The sequence below is a fragment of the Poecilia mexicana genome, unplaced genomic scaffold (genome assembly GCF_051168715.1).
Source record: "Poecilia mexicana isolate PSO_F unplaced genomic scaffold, ASM5116871v1 scaffold_22, whole genome shotgun sequence".
Classification (NCBI taxonomy): Eukaryota; Metazoa; Chordata; class Actinopteri; order Cyprinodontiformes; family Poeciliidae; genus Poecilia; species Poecilia mexicana.
Window position 1 is genome coordinate 1,104,182 of NW_028263391.1, and position 16,986 is coordinate 1,121,167.

The window sequence follows — 16,986 nt, forward strand, 5'->3', positions numbered from 1 at the left end:
AATTTGTCGAAATTTGATTTTGGGCCAGGTTTGACTTCTATGATTAGATTAAGAGCCAGCTGAGACCCGTTGGTGTCTGGGTCGGAGCCTGACTTGACCTGCTAGGATTTGATTTAGAGCCAGATTCGACTTGTTACGATTTGATTTTGTAGCCAGCCTTGACAACCTAGGATTGATTAAGGGCCAAATAAGACGAGCTAGGATTCGATTTGGACCCATATTTGAGTGATTGGCATTAGAATTAGTGCTAGTTATGGTTAATTGAGATCAGATTTAGAGCCAGGTTTGATTTTTTTTTTTTTTTTTTTTTTTTTTTTTTTTTTTTTTTTTTTTTTTTTTTTTTTTTTTTTTTTTCAGGTGGACGCGCCCAGGTGTGATAGGGTTGCCGGACCGGAGTTGAGGTCCCACTCACCCTGCCCAGCTGGTGGGCCCAGGGCGGGACAAGTGGTCACGTCCTGGCGACAGCCTGAAGTTAACGGGGGGAACAACGGAGAACAGTGAATATCATAGAGCGCGATTGATTAACACCCTACCCTACACTACAGTAAGATGTCTAACATTGACCTGAGCAGACCATAACTCGAGCCTTCTATTTTGATCTACGTTAAACGGGAGGAGGACGGCTTTGCGCTGAGCGGGAGAGCTTCTTAAAAACTTTAAGGATGCCGGTGGTGCCCCTTATGGCTCTCACAGTAAATAGTTTGGCCAAGGCTTTCTTGCGGGACCTGGGAAGCCCCATCTCATTCAGAATCTCCGCGTTCCCTGCATGCCATTTCCCACGCGCCCCCATCACGAAGCCGAAGGTCTTCACACCAGACAAGCCCAGGGTGTTACAAATTGGCCGGGAGAATTTGTCATACTTGTTAACCTTGAACTCAGCTCTGCGCCTAAGAGTCCCTGGTTTGGCTTCGTAGCAGATCGCCACATCCACCACAAGACCTCTGCCATTCTTGGTCAGGATAAGGTCAGGCACTGCCGTCCCCCAAAGAGGACAGGTAATCCTCTTTTCACTCGTGACCTCCCATCCAAGTGCGCGACCAATGATGGACAGCAACCTACAGATGTTGTTGTGGTTGGCCATTCGGTTCTTCTTAAATGCTCTACACTGGCTGACCACGTGGATGATGCCTTCCCAACCCCTGCCACAGGCCCTGCAGGTCGTGTTCATCCTCCTCCCTCTGCTGAGTGTGGTAAGGGTCCTGACTGTGCTCGATCGAAGCTGGAGAGCCAGAATGTAGTCGGACTCGTGGAGTCCCCAGGGAACACCCAGCCAGTGGTTACTAATTGGGTCCCTGGCGAACGTGGCGAGACCCCGACCCTGACAACGGAGTCCACACCAACGTTCGAATTCAGAGATTCTCCATCTTTTTCCGATCACGGCCGGGTCGGTGGTGGCAAGACTTGCCTGAAGGCTTCCTTCCGCTCCGACCCCGGTAGCTACCTTCCACCTTTTGGCGATTTCCACCTTGGGAAGCAGTGCAGGGGCCAGAACTTTGCATTTGGCATCCTTGGCCTGCATCGTCCTGCACCATCTTTTGACCTGGCTGATGGCGATTTGCTTTTCAAGCCTAGGCAGCCCCAGCCCTCCATCTACCCTGGAGCTGTAGAAGAGGCCGTCAGCAGTGGATGGACTCAGGTGAAGCCAGGCTTTGACCGCGTTCCTGATTTCACGGTCGACTTTCCTCAGGACCGCCGTACCGACCAGGCTCATGTCGGCCCCATACACCACCCTAGGGATGCCATAGGTTATCAGCATTTTGACTTTCTGAGTGGGCTTGAGGGGGGCCTTGCTGATCTTTCTGAGCAGGGGCAAGATCTCCTTCAGGGGGTCGGAGGGCAGGATTCCCCTCTTCGGACTCACCTCCACCCCCAAGTACCGGTAAGACTGGGTCTCACCGATCCAGGGGATGGGAGATGAGTGGATCATCCAGTCTGCACAGTGGTTCACTGTCGTGTTCCGGTTGGAGGTCCTAAGGAGAAAACCACCACACTTTTTGATTTTAACGTCCAGGCCTGTTAGCTCCAGGAACCTCTCGAGAATCTTGAGATTGACGGCCATACCAGCCCAGGACCCGCTGAGGAGGACCAGGTCGTCAGCGTATGCGAGAGCTGTGATCCTCTGGCCAGATAGGGTGAACCCCGAACCCCTCAAGTCCAGGAATGTGAGAAGGGGGTCCAAGCAGAGGTTGAATAGCAGGGGGGACATTGGGTCACCCTGCTTGACTCCCACCTTCAGCTGGATTGCCCGTGTTCTACCCCTCTTGGTGACCACCCTGGAGCTGGTTGACTGTATGCATCGCTGATGAGGTCGCAGATGCCTGAGTCAACCTTTCTCCTCACCAACACCTCCCTGATGAGTTTGTGTGAAACCGAGTCGAAAGCGCGCGCCAGATCAATGAAAACCACGGCCAGGGTCTCCTTCTGGCGCACTGCTCTCCTTATCACACCGTCCAACAACATCAGGTTGGTGCTGCAACCAACACCCCTGGTGAAGCCCTTTTGCGAGGGGTGGGTGGGGCAAGCCTCACTCAGCCTGACGCACAGGATCTTGGAAAAGAGCCTCAGGATGGAAGAGCTCAGAGTGATGGGTCTCCAGTTGTCGACTACCTTCAGCTCCGCCTGGTTTGAGCTTTTTGGGACAAGCGTTGTGCGGCTATTCTTAAGGAGCTTGGGGAGCTTACTGTTGTACAGGATGGTGTTGTACAGGCTAGCCAGCAGTTTTCCGTCCTTGTCCCATCTTAACAGGTGGGGCTTTCTGATGCCATCCGGACCAGGCGCGCTCTTACCTTTGGATCCTCTGAGGGCTGACATGACCTCATTGGGGGTGACTGCCATCAGCAAGGGTTCATTGTCTGCCTCAGGTAAGGCACCGAACACACCCAGCTCCATATACCTGTCATCCTTCTCCCAAATTTCACTATACGCTTTCTCTATTGCTCTCAAGGGGATATTACACGAAGTGGCTTCTTTGCCATCCAGAATTAGGGAGGCTGCAGCTGCCATGTTGTTAGTGTACAGGTTCTGGATGGTCCTGAAGCTACACCTCGTTTTCACCCTAGCCACACCAAATCCACGAGGTTTCCATGGCTTCCTTCCGTATATTTTATTGGAGCGCCTCATCTGTTTTATGTAGCCTGAAAGGGTCCTATTGACCAGGGCTGGGGAAGACCTGAGGGGGTGGAGACCCCCAGGGGGGATTTCTTCATCTCTAATTGTCCTCTCCAAACAGCTCTTTAAGGATCCCACTGGCCGCGGGCCCACCTTGTCCTTGGGTGGAGGGAGGGGGGAGAAAAGGCCCTCGAAGCCACTATTAGGGTCCTCGTCTGGTTCTACTAGCCGTGGTACACAGCAGGCGCTCCCGTGTTTTTTAGCATGCATGGAGAGGCCTCTTTTAGTCGAAAAGCTAGAGGAACAGGTTCCACACACGTAGGAGTGGATGGATGTAGGGCGGACCCTAGTGCCGGTGCCGCATTTGGCCGCGTGACAGGCAGCACTCAGCAGGCCTGGCTTCAAGCTGTTACATATTAGACAAAACCAGTTAACCTTCCTCGCCTGGTGTTTCTTGATGAAGTGGGCGAAGCCAACTTTAGCCGTCTTGAGGGGAGCGCGGCAGAGAGGACAGGGCATTTCTCTCCAGGGAGCTCCCAACCCTACTGTTACCGTTACGGGGAGTTTGGAGCCAGAGCCGAGAGTACTCATCCAGTCCTTGTCAGGGCATAGAAACGTAACGTTGCCCGCTGACCAGGGGGCCAAGGAGGGAGCAGGCCCTGTTGATGGGTTGCTGGCTGGATTCGCCATCAGGAGAGGGGCGCAGACAGGAATACTCACTCTCAGAACTACAGGGCGAATGAGGGGACGTTGACCCCTCGTACAGCTGGGCGGGACGTGGATTCCCTCTTCCACGAGCCCTGGAGAGCTGGAAGGGCGCTCAGGTTAGCCGAGCTGTGGGAAGCCGAGAGGCCTACCCAATCAGTCGACGTAGTGATAGTGGTGGAGTGAGGGTGGACCAGCAAAATCGTGTGGAGGGACCACCAGGATGGTGGCCCGTGTGAAATGACGCACGAAGCTGTCGAACACAGCAAGAGAGAAAGGTCTCAGTGTTTCCACAGGACTTCTATCTACGGCTGCTCAGTGCTCGACTGGTGAGAACCAGTTGCTCAGCCTGAATAAGTGTTCCGTTGCCGTGGTAACTGGGTGTTGCCGGGCAGAGTGAGTTAGGGCAGATTAGTCCACCTTGTGTGACACCCCATACGTTCTGAAGGGAGAAGAGACCACAGTATCATTATTTCCCAACGGGGTTGTTAAAGAGAGATAAATTAATAAATAGAAGATAAATAAACTGTTTGAGGCGCGCTGGGGTTAGGTTGCCATACCGGGTAATCGTTTAATACGTGTCTACAAAACGATCATAGGGACTATGGCGCAGAGGGAAAAGCGACGTGAGCTAAGCTCAGAGACACCCATGGCTTGAGGGAGACACTGTAACAGGACCTTGGTAGGTTCGGCCCCATCACCATGTTCAAAGTATTTAGTAGGAAGACACTGGCCTTCGATAAATATGAGAGGACATGTTAACCGGACAGGCATGAGGAGCAGGTTTGCGATAGTTATACCAACCTATTGCTCAAATTTAAGTGCAGGTTGGATTAGAGCGGATATCTGTTCATTACAACCTGACAGGTCATAACAAGCGTGACTGGTTACATAACTACTGAGTCTTAGAGTAAAATGAGGTTGTGGGGGTAACCTAGAACACCTCTAACTAGATTGATTGTCAGTAGAGGAAAAATTGTCAGTGGTGGGTTTATTTCCATGGCTCTATGTTGGTGAAGTGTTTAACTTGCGGACGTGTGTCTTGTCATGCCCTTAAATTGTTTAGGTGTGGTTAAATATTGGTGTGGTTATAAAGTGTTCCTTACAGAGACTATCTATTCCCGTCACATATTATACATAACCACTGTGCTCGTTTTATGATAGTTATTTAGATTAGATAAAAGGCTTACATGAGCTTTAATTCTTCAATGAAATCGTCGGACTCTTTTATATAATGGTTGTGTACTTTCAATTTAGTGATTTGACGCAAAATTTGAACAAAAATAGATTTATTGAATCATGTTCGTGTTACGGCGATGAAATAATTTACAGTAAATAATAAAATTTGTTGTTAATGACTACTCTCTGTTGGTACCTACTCCATAGTGAAAAGTTTGTGGTCTCATGTTCCTCAAACAGGTGGTGTTGCAGTGAAGAATTATTTATATCTTCAAGCTGGGTTAGTATGTCTAAGAGTACCCCTTGTAAAGAGATAATAATTGTGTTTATCTACATTGGAAGGATTGACCTGAATCCTGGCTTACTCGTTGTGGAGGTCATGTGGCAGAGCCATGGCGAAACGTCAGTCAACAACCTGTCCTGAGGTTTTAATTCCTTACCAATGTAGTGTGTTGTGAATAAAATCTGAGTTGTTATCTCTACTATTGAACATTTAAAGTTCCTATGTTGTAATGAATATAAGTTCAGGGTTAGGGAAGAAACATTTAACGGGTCGTACCATTGTATTCTCTAGATGGTTTCCACGCCAACCGTCGCGGATTCCAAGAGGAGGTGTGAAGCTTTGACTATGTGTTTAGTAAGTGTATTTAAGTACAAGTAATATGTTCCTGAAAAGTAACGTGTTTGGGGTACCCGGACTCCCTAAACAATCCAGAATTGTTTTTACATATATTTGGCTGTTTTGTGCAACACGAGGCATTACAAGTGGAAATATCACTTCCAGATGCTGAAATGATGCTGTATGTTGTTGAACAGGCTAGAGCACGGTGATTAGAGAGAGTCCGATCCGTCAGCCATGCTCTATTGTGGGAAGCAGGTAAGTGGCGGTGTGTTGCTTCTGATGAGACTAATTATTTAATTAGTAATTCCCGTTATGTGGATTAAGCAGCCCTGTCAAGACACTCTGTCAAGGAATGATGTTCGGTCTGGCCTCAACCAAGAGTGGCTGGACTAAGGGAGCGGCTACCGCTAGAGAGCGTAGCCCAAGGGTAGAGCAGTGACACCGAACCCAACAAGCAGCCAAGGTCGACAGGGAGACCATCATGCGGAAAGTAAGATGACCTATCGGCTAAATAAGTCTTTATTGACACCCTCTGAATTCCCTTAAACTTAATCTTACAGTCTGAGAGTTGATTCCAGATTATAAACTTGAGCCTTTTATGAAACAGGTAGGTCCGATACAAACTAAGTATTGTAAATGAGCCGAGTCAGTAGACTGGCTAGGAGGCGGATGTCAATGCTGTTCGTAATCTAGCAGGATTTCCCTCAGTTCTTGTTCCAGGCTCGCCAGTTAACACCCGGTCAGAGTTACTTATGAGTTAAGTTCTCGTAAGTTCTATCAACTGGTAGAGGTAATGAGTTTCCTGCTAACATAAAGCTATAAGAGAGACCTGCTAAGAACAGGTATGAGGTTAAAAGGACCAGCCAAGTGCATCGGACTACATCACGCTGGAAGTCCTAGCTCCACGGTAACAACAACAAGGCCGTCTTTAAAATTGATAACACAGACGGCATCAAGACCCGACAACAGAGTCAGGCGACAGCAGGAGCAATATGGTCGTATGAGTTGTTGTGGTGTCCTGCAAGCCCTGCACCAATCCTAGGTTCTGTTAATAGCAAGGATCATGGCCAGACAGGAGGAGAATCATGCAACAAGAGGGGTGACCTCCTATAGAGAGGGGGAGGAGGGGGGGGGCCTCCGGCCTCCAGCAAACAAAAGCAGCCCAGAGTGTTCCTTACAGAGCGTTAAAGGTTATGGGAATAAGTCTAAACATTGAGTAATTAGATAATAACCCAGAGCAAATATTCGATCCCTAAGGATAGCTTGTGATTGAACCAATAATTGATATTGGGGTATCCAGTGGTTGATGTGGCCAGACCACAAGGACATTTATACCCACTCTTGTACCCGTGGAAGCAGTTAAAGGTGAGGGAGGCAACCACAACACAGTTTCAAAAAATTAAAATAATGGGTTATTCTAGGTTCCTTACCAGGAAGTTATTGGTGATTGTGAAGCAGCTATGAAGTCTGGCTCTGAGGGGAGAGAGTGGAGAAGGTTTCGTGGGCTGCTTGTAGCCGGAACTAGAACAACATCCTTGAGATTAGCCCAGGTCTCTGAAGCCAAAATGGTTCAGTAACGAGTGCAGGTTGTAAGAAAGAGAAAGAGAGACCATTAACAGGAAAGCTCCGTTAAGTTAGCTGACTGCAGGATGCCCAATCTGAATGGATCACGGGGGGAGAGAAGGGGGGGGACCTCAGGAGGCGGAGGTCGTAGGAAAACAGGCTAACCTTACTCACGCCCACCTTAACCGAATGTCCTCAATGTTCCCGTCTGTAGTGGTACTCCGGAGTTAGAGGATCCTCCAGACCCATTGGATGGAGAGCTGGGAGCGTCGGCCCCCTCCTCACAGGGGGGGAGTGGAGGGAGAGAGGGAATAAAGGGGGAGGAAAGCTGTGCAGCAGCAGGCACGATCGGTTGGAAAGCGTGTAGACTGAGTTAAACAGAGTATCTAGCATCTAGAGCCCAACTATAACCCCCACCACAGTATCTCTAATTGACAAGCATTTGACCCTGACTCCCATGCTGAGATAGTAAAGACGAATAGAGATCGGATTTGTTGCCTATGGAATTTGACGTTTATTGGGTGAGGACTCTCATGACTGGCAGGAAAATAGAAATAAATACAGAAGGTTCGTTGCTAAGCATTCTAGCTAGATGGAAACCCCTAAGACAGGTGTCTAGCTCATCCTGAGAAAACACCCCCTCAGTAAACAAGTCATGACCGCACCACAAGGCCCTACTGAACCACAGCCGGAAGAATTGGTGGAAGACCCCTGAAAGGTCCAATATGGGTGTGAGTTGTGATTCTAGTATGCACAGCATTGCGAATGTCTAATCATCTGTGGGGATATAGATATCTTAAAGCTTTAATTTGACTAGATGGAATCCTAGTACATCGCCGGTCCACAAACACTTACTTTTAGAAACTAAGATCTCCACCGGGGTAGAAATCATTGTGGATTTCTGGCCTGTTGCCTCCAGATAGGCCAAAAAGGAAAACAGGCTAACTGGAGGGCAGGAGGGAACCATGCTTGACCCTCAGAGAACCCGCAGAGGGATGCAGGGGAGCATTTCAAATGTGGCTGCATCAACAACATAAGCAGGTGAGGTCCCTGGGCTCCTGGGGTCGTATGAATAGGAGGACCGAACCGTTGCTCTAATGTGGTTGGAAGTTACTGCAAATGTGGGCCAGAGAGTTGGCCTTCTGAATGACGTGGCATCTGATGCCCGATGAAGAGAGTAAAGTAAAAAATTGAGCCTGGAGGGTGAGACCGTAGCACAGCTGGTTCGCTGTGTTGAGGAAAATGTCATTCATTATTTATCATTGTTACTATTCTCATAGTTGCTCAGTGTTTCCACTTTGCTGCGTTCAAGTCTGCCCTGAAACAATTACACAAAATGTCCAAGGATGCTTACTGACTGGTTGCTACCGACCTTTGGTATGTTTGAGGGCGTAGGAAAAAAGGATTACATGTTGAATTCATCTATTTTGATCATATAACGTAACATATTGTAATTCACCAGGCCACTGGAAACGCAATGGGATGCACTCCTGGTTCTGTATTGGAGCAGATGTAAATGCGAAACAAGGTCAGTATAGTAATACTACTTACATAGAAGGTTAGAGGTCTCTAATATCCCATGTACTTGAACTCAATCCTACTCGTACAGCATCGGTTACTTGATTGGTGGAGGAAGCCACGCCCGCAGCTGCGCAGGCGCAGACCTCTGGGAGTAGAGAGGAAGATGGCGGCTTGTAAACATTGTCGCTAACAGGTAAAGCTAACGCTGCATATCATCGAGCCCACGGTCAACGCCCCACTCTGCATCAACCGAGTAACACAGGAGGCATGGACTGTAAATACTGGAGTCCTCTCTAAGTTATTTCCAAGGAACTACACTCATAGTCAGCCTGAGGAGAGAATTGGCGAAGAGTGGGCGGACCAGGGCCAGTACACACCGCTGCAAGCAAGCAAACCCAGTCCCACCATCGCCCCCACCCCTCACAGGAAGCACGCAAAGGTAATAAACAAAATAACACGGGAACACTGAGGGACCCGGTAGTATTTCCCAAAAGCTACCACTATGAACCTGAACGGAAGGCAGGATCGGATCACAGATGCCGAAGCCGCGCTGCTGCTTAGCCGTGATGCTAGCTGTGCTCCGTCATGCTACGGAAGCTGAAGCCTGAGCCGCAAACTCCCCCTGATGCTATCAAGTTTCTTATAAGCTTAATTTTGCAATCTGGGAGTTGATACCATGGATTATAAACCTGGGCCTTTAATGATAAGAGAATATCCAGATCAAGCTGATTATTGAATGTGAATTGAGTTGATTAAGCTCCAGTTCTATAGTTGTGGCTCAGTGGTTTGCCGGTTAACACCTCATCTAAGTTACTGTAAGCTGAGCTCACATGTATTCCATCAACTGGTGGAAATAATGAGTACTCCGGAACAGAGAGCCATCAGAGAGACCTGACGAGGGCAGGTGAGAGGTTGTCATCTTTGGAGACCAGGACAACATTTATAAAGAAAGAAAGAAGGGGGGGAGGGGGGGGGCAGCAGGATAAAGGACCGAGTGGAGCATACCATGCTCTAGGGCTGTATACTTTATGCTTTAACATGAAACAGTAGGTGTTGAAAACATGCTATTGGAGAAGAAACCCTGATTTGATTTAGTCTTAGGTATGGTGGTTAGGTATGAGACATTGTATGCAGGACAATGCCAGGGGATATGTAAATCAGAGATTATTTATTTATTTAAAATTGACTCAGCATCAGCATGAGGCGCCAATCGGGATCAAACTTGATTCCATGCTCCATAACATTGGAGGACTGATTGGTTCACCTTTAAACCTCTGTCATTCCAGAAGCCAAAGGTCTGCCCCGTTCAGGCCACTGTGTTAAGAGGGGACACCTGAAGCCCACCGGAGAGGGGGAATGAAATCCGGAGAGGCGGCAAGGAGAGCCACAGTGCGGAAATATGCCAGATGTTAAGTTCTCAACCTAGGTATTTGAAACTGCTGGGATAGGAGAAGATTTCCCCGGTATTTGGTCATTAAAATCAAATAATAGCTATAACCAGTATTATGAGTTGTATGGGGAACAGGTTACTTGCGATTAACAATTTACACGTTTGGATAATCAAACCTTATTTATGATAGCGTTCGAGAGACTTGGCTCCCGCGACCTAGCGGTGGAGTTAGATGTTAGGTTTGACATATAACCGCTGCCACGGGCCACCTAGATTCAGGATATAATGGTCAGGTAAATAATGCCCACGACGGCAGATAGTTAAATGACAGTAAAGCCCTGACTGAGGAATCGGAGAGCTCCATAACGTCGCAGTTTGGCCCTCAGACTCTACAGCTCAAAGAGGCTATAGTAGCCCTAGATGGACACACCGGGACAGAGACTGAGTCCAGACTGTAGGAGGTAGTTGGTTCTTATACCACATAATCAGATCAGCTGTGTTTGTACGGACTCGGTGGGGCTGATCAGAAGGCTATTTGATTTATATAAGAGGGCAATCATTTTGTTCATTATAGTACTGGTATTATGTCAGCAGTTCAGATTTCATTGATGTGAGATTAAACATATAAGAAAAGTTTCTATATTGCTAATCATTCTGCTTTCTTTCCCAGAGGGACCCCCTTGAGAAGAGCAGAGACAGCAGCTCTTCACCGAACTCTCTGCCTTGACTACTTCAATGCTACAAGACCACCGCCGTGGAGCTTCCCAATTTGTCCTGTCTGATCCTGGGTCAAGGACCAAACAAGCCAGTGTGAGATAGACTATGTTATTAGTAAGTGGTAATCTTGCATTGTGACTGTATGATGAAGTGCCTGTACCCCACCCTTAGAGTTTCAGTGCTCTCTGTGGTTAGGGATCCTAAATGCAATAAAAAGAGGGGGGCAGACAAATGTGCCTCAGGGCGGCGGGAGATTTATAACTGAAAGCACATCTATGTCTGTTCACCTCGCAAGATAAGAATCAAACCTTCTCCTGTCCTATTTTGTTGCTTGCTGTGTTCAATAAGTGTCAATTCAGACAAATACGCAGGTAATCCAAATGAAGAATGCAGACCAAACCGCTGGCAAAGATGGAAGACGGAGCTGGTGGGCCCGACCGACAGCAATACTCCAACCCTGCAGGACCACCTGTGACTGGGGTTCAAAGTTGAAGAAGTCACACAAGAGGTTCTGCCTGAATTGTGGAGAGAGAATGATCAGGACAGCTCCATACTGCAATTCAAGAGGCGGCAGAGGCGTGCGACGCTGCTTATGACATAAAAGCATAATTGTGAACATATGAGCATGTGAAGTGGTTGAGAAGCGACAGGATGTACTGTAGTGTCTCAGTTCTAGAAGACGTGCATGGTCCATTTTGCGTGCTTGTTATCCTCTTGGGTGTGTCACAGCATCAGCCATCCTAAGATCCACTAAGAAGGAGGAGGGGGCCCGTCAGACCCGGATCCCCTGCAGAAAGAGTTATGCTTGCTGGGGCAAGATTGCCAGAGAGCTGGTCAGGAGTGTGGACCCTGGCTCATGAGTAGGCAGCAGGCAGATGTTAAGAGGAACACTGAGAGTTTGAGACACAGAAAGCTTGAGATATTGGAAACTGTACTGCCACCCAGCAATGCACCACAATTAAATGTATGTATATTTTCGTGCGTTAAAGGATTAACTTGTCTCATGGCTCATCTCTACTGTATTAATCATGTAGTAACCGAGCAGGTTTCTTAAATTAAATAGAGTATCTAGCATTAGGTGCACTGATGTTAGCCCCCAGCATAGCATCCTGTATTAACCAGTACTTGTTTTAACACATTGATGAAGTGGTGAGGACGAGTGCAGGTCAAATCAATTACTCACGGGGTTTAAAGGGTTTATTGGGGTGAAGACTCCCATAACTGGTAGAAAATAAGAATGAGTTCAAGAATGTGTTTCTAAGCATCTTAAGTAGGTAGAAATTGACAAAAGTAGGTGTTTAGTGTATCATGGAAAACACCTTATTTGTTGACAAGTCACGGGCGCACCATATGACATGATAGAACCACAGCCAAAATTATATTGATGGAAAACCCCTGATGAGGTTTAAAATGGATATGGAATTATGGTATCTGTGTACAACATTGCACATGTTTATTGATTGTGATGGATAAGTATTTGAAGTTTTAAATTGGTTTAGTGGGAATCCTAATACATAAATGATCCACCACCACTAACCCCTGCAGAAGCGAGGATCTCCACAGGGGTAGAGATCATTTTGGATTCCTAGCATCTTTATCTCCTGGTAAACCAAGAAGGAAAACAGGTTGACAGGCGGGTAGGAGAGGTCCATAGCTGGGCCTTGGAGAGCCAGCATAAGGATGCGGGGGAGCATCATGGATATGGCCGTGTAAACGAACAGCGAAAACTGAGGTCACTGGGCTTATGGAATGGTAAGGACTAAAAGAGTAATCTTTAATTCTAATCTAGTTGGAGGACACTGCAAATGTAGGCCAGAGAGGGGGGTGTCAGTCATTATTCACCATTATTACTGTTTAATCATCACTCATTGTTTCCACTTTGTCTGCATTCGGGTCAGCCCGGAGACGAGCCGCACAGAATGGCAGAAGCGATTCTGATTGGTTGCTTTCGACATGTGACACATTTGAGGACATAGGAAAAAAGGATTTCTTGTTATGTTCATTCATTTGATCATGAAACGTAACGAATTCCAGTTCACAAAGCTACCAGTAATATTACAGGGCATATGTCAGATTTTGTTTCAGAGTAAATCCAAAACAAGTCGGTGTAATAATACTACTATTATAAGTTAGAGGTCTCTAATGTCCCATGGACTTGAACTTAGTCCTTCTCCTACGGCCTATGACACGTTGAGTGGAGGAGGAGTTTGTGCCCGCTACGGAGCATGCGCAGACTTCCGAGGGCTGGGAAGATGGCGGCTTGTAAACATTGTCGCTAGCGGGTGAAGCTAACACTACCTAACACCAAGTCCATAGTTTCCGCCCTACTCCGGATAGACCCAATAACACCGGAGGTACAGATTATAAATAGATGCATCTTACCTAAGTTATTTGCATGGAACTGATCTTGTAATCAGCCTGAGGAGCGAATTAAGGCAACGAGGGAGCGGACAGGACCAGTACACACCACTGCAGGGAGCGAGCACAGTCCCACCAACACCCCCGACCCCCACCGGAACCACGCAAAGGTAATAAAACGAAGTAACACAGAAACAACAAGGGATCCGGTCGTAATTCTAAAAGCTACCACTTAGAACCTGAACGGTTGGCCAAACCGGATCTCTGATACAAAAGCTGCGCAGCTGCTTAGCCATGATGCTATGTGTGTTCCATCATGCAACGGAAGCTAACACCTGAGGCGCAACCTCCCCCTGGTGCTATCTGAGTTACCTTAAGCTTGATATTGCAATCCAGGGGCACATTCCGTGGATTATAAACCCGGGCCTTTAATGCTAAGGGTAAAACAAAATCAAACTGATTATTAAAGTGAATTAAGTTGATTAAGCTGAACTTAGAAGTGGGCGTTAGTGCTGTTCTTTTTCTAGTGGGATTACCCCTCAATTCTGGCTCAATGATCTACCGGTTAACACCTCATCTAAATTACTTTGAACTAAACTCACATGTGCTTCATCAACTGGTGGAGATAATGGGTTCTCTGAAAACAGAAAGCCATCAGAGAGATCTGAGGAGGAAGGTGTGAGGTTACCATTTTAGAGACCAGGATGACTTTAAAGAGGGGGGGGCACCAGGTTAACGGACAGCGCAGGGCACATTGGCTCCAGGGGCTGTGTCACATTAATGTGTTAACATTAAACAGTAGATGTTGAGAACATGGCTATTGGTGAAAGACCCTGATCAGATTCAGTCTTTGGTATGGTGGTTCAGTGTGAGAGATTGTAAGCAGGACAACATTAGGAGGAGTGCAAATTGGAAATTATTTATTTATTATTATTTATCATGTATTATCAACCCAGCGTCAGCATGACCGCAAAATGCAAGGTTAAAGCTGATTTCCTGCCTCATAACATTAGAGGACTAAACGATTCACCTTTGAACCCCTGTCATTACAGAAGCCGAAAATCAATTACACTCCAGCCACTGTGTCGTGAGGGGGAAACTCGAAAATCTCCAGGAGAGGAGGGATGAAATCCGGAGAGACATTATGGTGAGCCACGGAGCGGAAATATGGCTGGCATTAAATTCACAACCTAGGTATTCAGAGCTGCAGCTCAAAAGAGGACACAACTGCCATGGAAGGAACATACAACGACAGAGAATGAATCATGATCATTGGAAGTGGCTGATCCAGTATCACATAATCAGATTGGCTGGATTGTACAAAATCTGTGAGGGTGATCAGAAAGCTATTAGACTCATATAAGAGGGCGATAATTTTGTCCCTCATAGTACTAGTGTTTGTGTCTGTAATTCAGATTACATTGATCTGAGATTAAACATTTAGGAAATGTTCCTGTATTAATAATTATTCTACTTTCCAATCCCATAGGGCCTCTCTTAAGAAGAGCAGAGACAGCAGTTATTCACAGAATGCCCTGCCCAGACCTCTTTGACAGCTACTAAACCATCACCTTGGAGCTCCACGATTTGTCCTGATTGATCCTGGGTCAAGGACCAGACAAGCTAGTATGAGGTAGATTGTGCTGCTAGTTAGCAGTAGTCTTGTCACTGTAACTGCGTGATAACGTGCCTTTCCCTCCTTTTAGAGTACAAAGCTCTCTGTGATTAGGTATCCTAAAGACAACAAAAAGAGAAGGGCAAGCAGATGAGCATCAGAGCAGTGGGAGATTTGCAACTGAGCACGTCTCTGTCTGGTCACCTCGCGAGTTTACAGAATCAAACCTTCTCTTATCTTTCCTGTGTTGTTTGCTGTGTTTAATAGGTGTCAATTCTGACAGACGTGCAAGTGGTCAAAATGATGAATACAATTGATCTGCTGGAAGAAACGGAAGATGAGGCTGGGGAGCTTGGTAGACAGCATGAATCCCACCCGACAAGACCACTGATGACTGGGGGTCAAGGTAGGAGAAGTCACACAAAAGGACCAGTCTGATTTGTGGAAGGAGTACGGCCCTGGATAGCTCCATACTGCGTTTCACGAGGTGGAAGGGCGTGGAATACAGCTTATGACATAAAAGTTTAATTGTGAAGACGAGAGCATGTGAAGTTGTTGAGAAGCACCAGAATGTTAGTAGTGTCTTAGTTCTAGAATGCATGCATGATCCTTTTATGTGTGAAATGTTATCATCCTTCTGGGTTAGTAACAGCATCAGCCATTCTGGAACCCAACCAGAGGGAGGAGGAAGCCCACCCAAGATTAGGATCATCTACAGGAGGGTTATGCTTACTGGGGCTCGACTAGCCAGAGAGCCGACCAAGACGTTGGGGAAAATGGCCCATGAGCCGACCGCCGTCCGAAGCCTCCAGAAGGACATCGAGAGCTCAAGACAGAGGCAGCCCAAGATACCCAAACTGAGGGATTAAAACAAAGAGACTGTTGGAAAAGTAGCATCAGAGTGTCTGTGTGTTACTTTGGTGTCTTGCCTTTCAGCTATACCAGCTCACTATATAGCACTGTCCAGGTAAATAAATCCTGTTGCTGAATGTCCTAGTTTATTGCGGACCAGAAGGGGGGAGGAAATGAGTAAGTATTAAGAAGCAGTGAGGTGTTTTGTAACGTTAGAGTATTTTAGAGGTATATGTTCCTTTTGTTGCAGAAGATTTATTGACTTTATGGACGTGTCCTTGTAGCAGCCATCTTGGAACCCAGTAAGAGTGAACCCACCTCAGACCCAGCTCTATAATGGAGTCAGCTTTATTAGCTGGGGTAAACTGGCTGGGCAGTCCACTGGGGAGGCGGGGACAGCAGAACACAAGGCGACTGCTGGCTAATGTTTAGAATGACATCAAGGTTAAGACGACACTACAGACTCAAGATCACGAGAGATGAGAGACCGAAGCCAAAGGACCGCTCGAACTGAGTGATGGCAGCAGAGCAGGGGAACGAGACAGAGAGGCCAGAGCAAGGAGCTACGACCAGGGCCCTGGCACCATCAATTTCCCAATGTAGAAAGGCGGCAAGTCAGCACATATGTCAGGAGCAGAATCCAGACATGCACTCAATGGAAAATTAACCCCAGATTCAGTGGTGTTAAGTAGAATGCACATGTTATGTCTCCTTGAAAGAATGGAATTTACTAAATAACTCCCCCACTGCCTCATGAACAGTTCAAAGCAGTGTTAGTGCTCAGAAAGCTTAATGTTGTAAGGACATTAAAAGAGGATGTTGACTGCATCAGCACTTTCTTTGTAGAAGCAAGGATTGTGAGAAGGGAAGCTTACAGATCACTATTACCTTCTTAACTAAGGAGAGCCTCCTAAGGTTTGAACTGAATTGATATGATTACATTAATGTGCCCACAGGGAGGTTGAACATGTACTCATTGATTCTAAACAGAGTCAGAAGTAAAGCAATCACCTGTACCATCTACTTTGGTGAAGGACACGTCAAAGTGTCCCCGACAAGGTCAATAATTGCACCAGATTTAAGCAAATCAAATTGGTATGTTACACCAGAGTTGACACTCTGAAATGCCCAGTAATTGAAAGTATCAGTATTTCCATGCGTTGAGAGGATTGACCTATACCTGGCCTACTATTATTGTATAAATCATGTGGTGTGACTGATTATAAAGCATGTTTATTGTATTGAAGTAGAGTATCTGGCTTCTGGAGCATACGTGTTAACCCCTATTACAATAACCTTAATTGATAAGTACTTGTTTATAACACATAAGATGAGATGGTGAAGACGAGCAGAGGT

The 16,986-nt window shown here is 46.9% G+C and overlaps 1 long non-coding RNA gene across 1 annotated transcript; it reads left to right on the forward strand.

Moving 5' to 3' along the window:
- The first annotated feature begins 8,826 nt into the window (after positions 1-8,826).
- LOC106908309 (uncharacterized) lies at positions 8,827-11,112 on the forward strand. The gene is made up of 3 exons (XR_015761985.1): positions 8,827-9,137; positions 9,985-10,072; positions 10,759-11,112. It is a non-coding gene; the product is annotated as an uncharacterized LOC106908309 (long non-coding RNA).
- Positions 11,113-16,986: the final 5,874 nt, after the last annotated feature.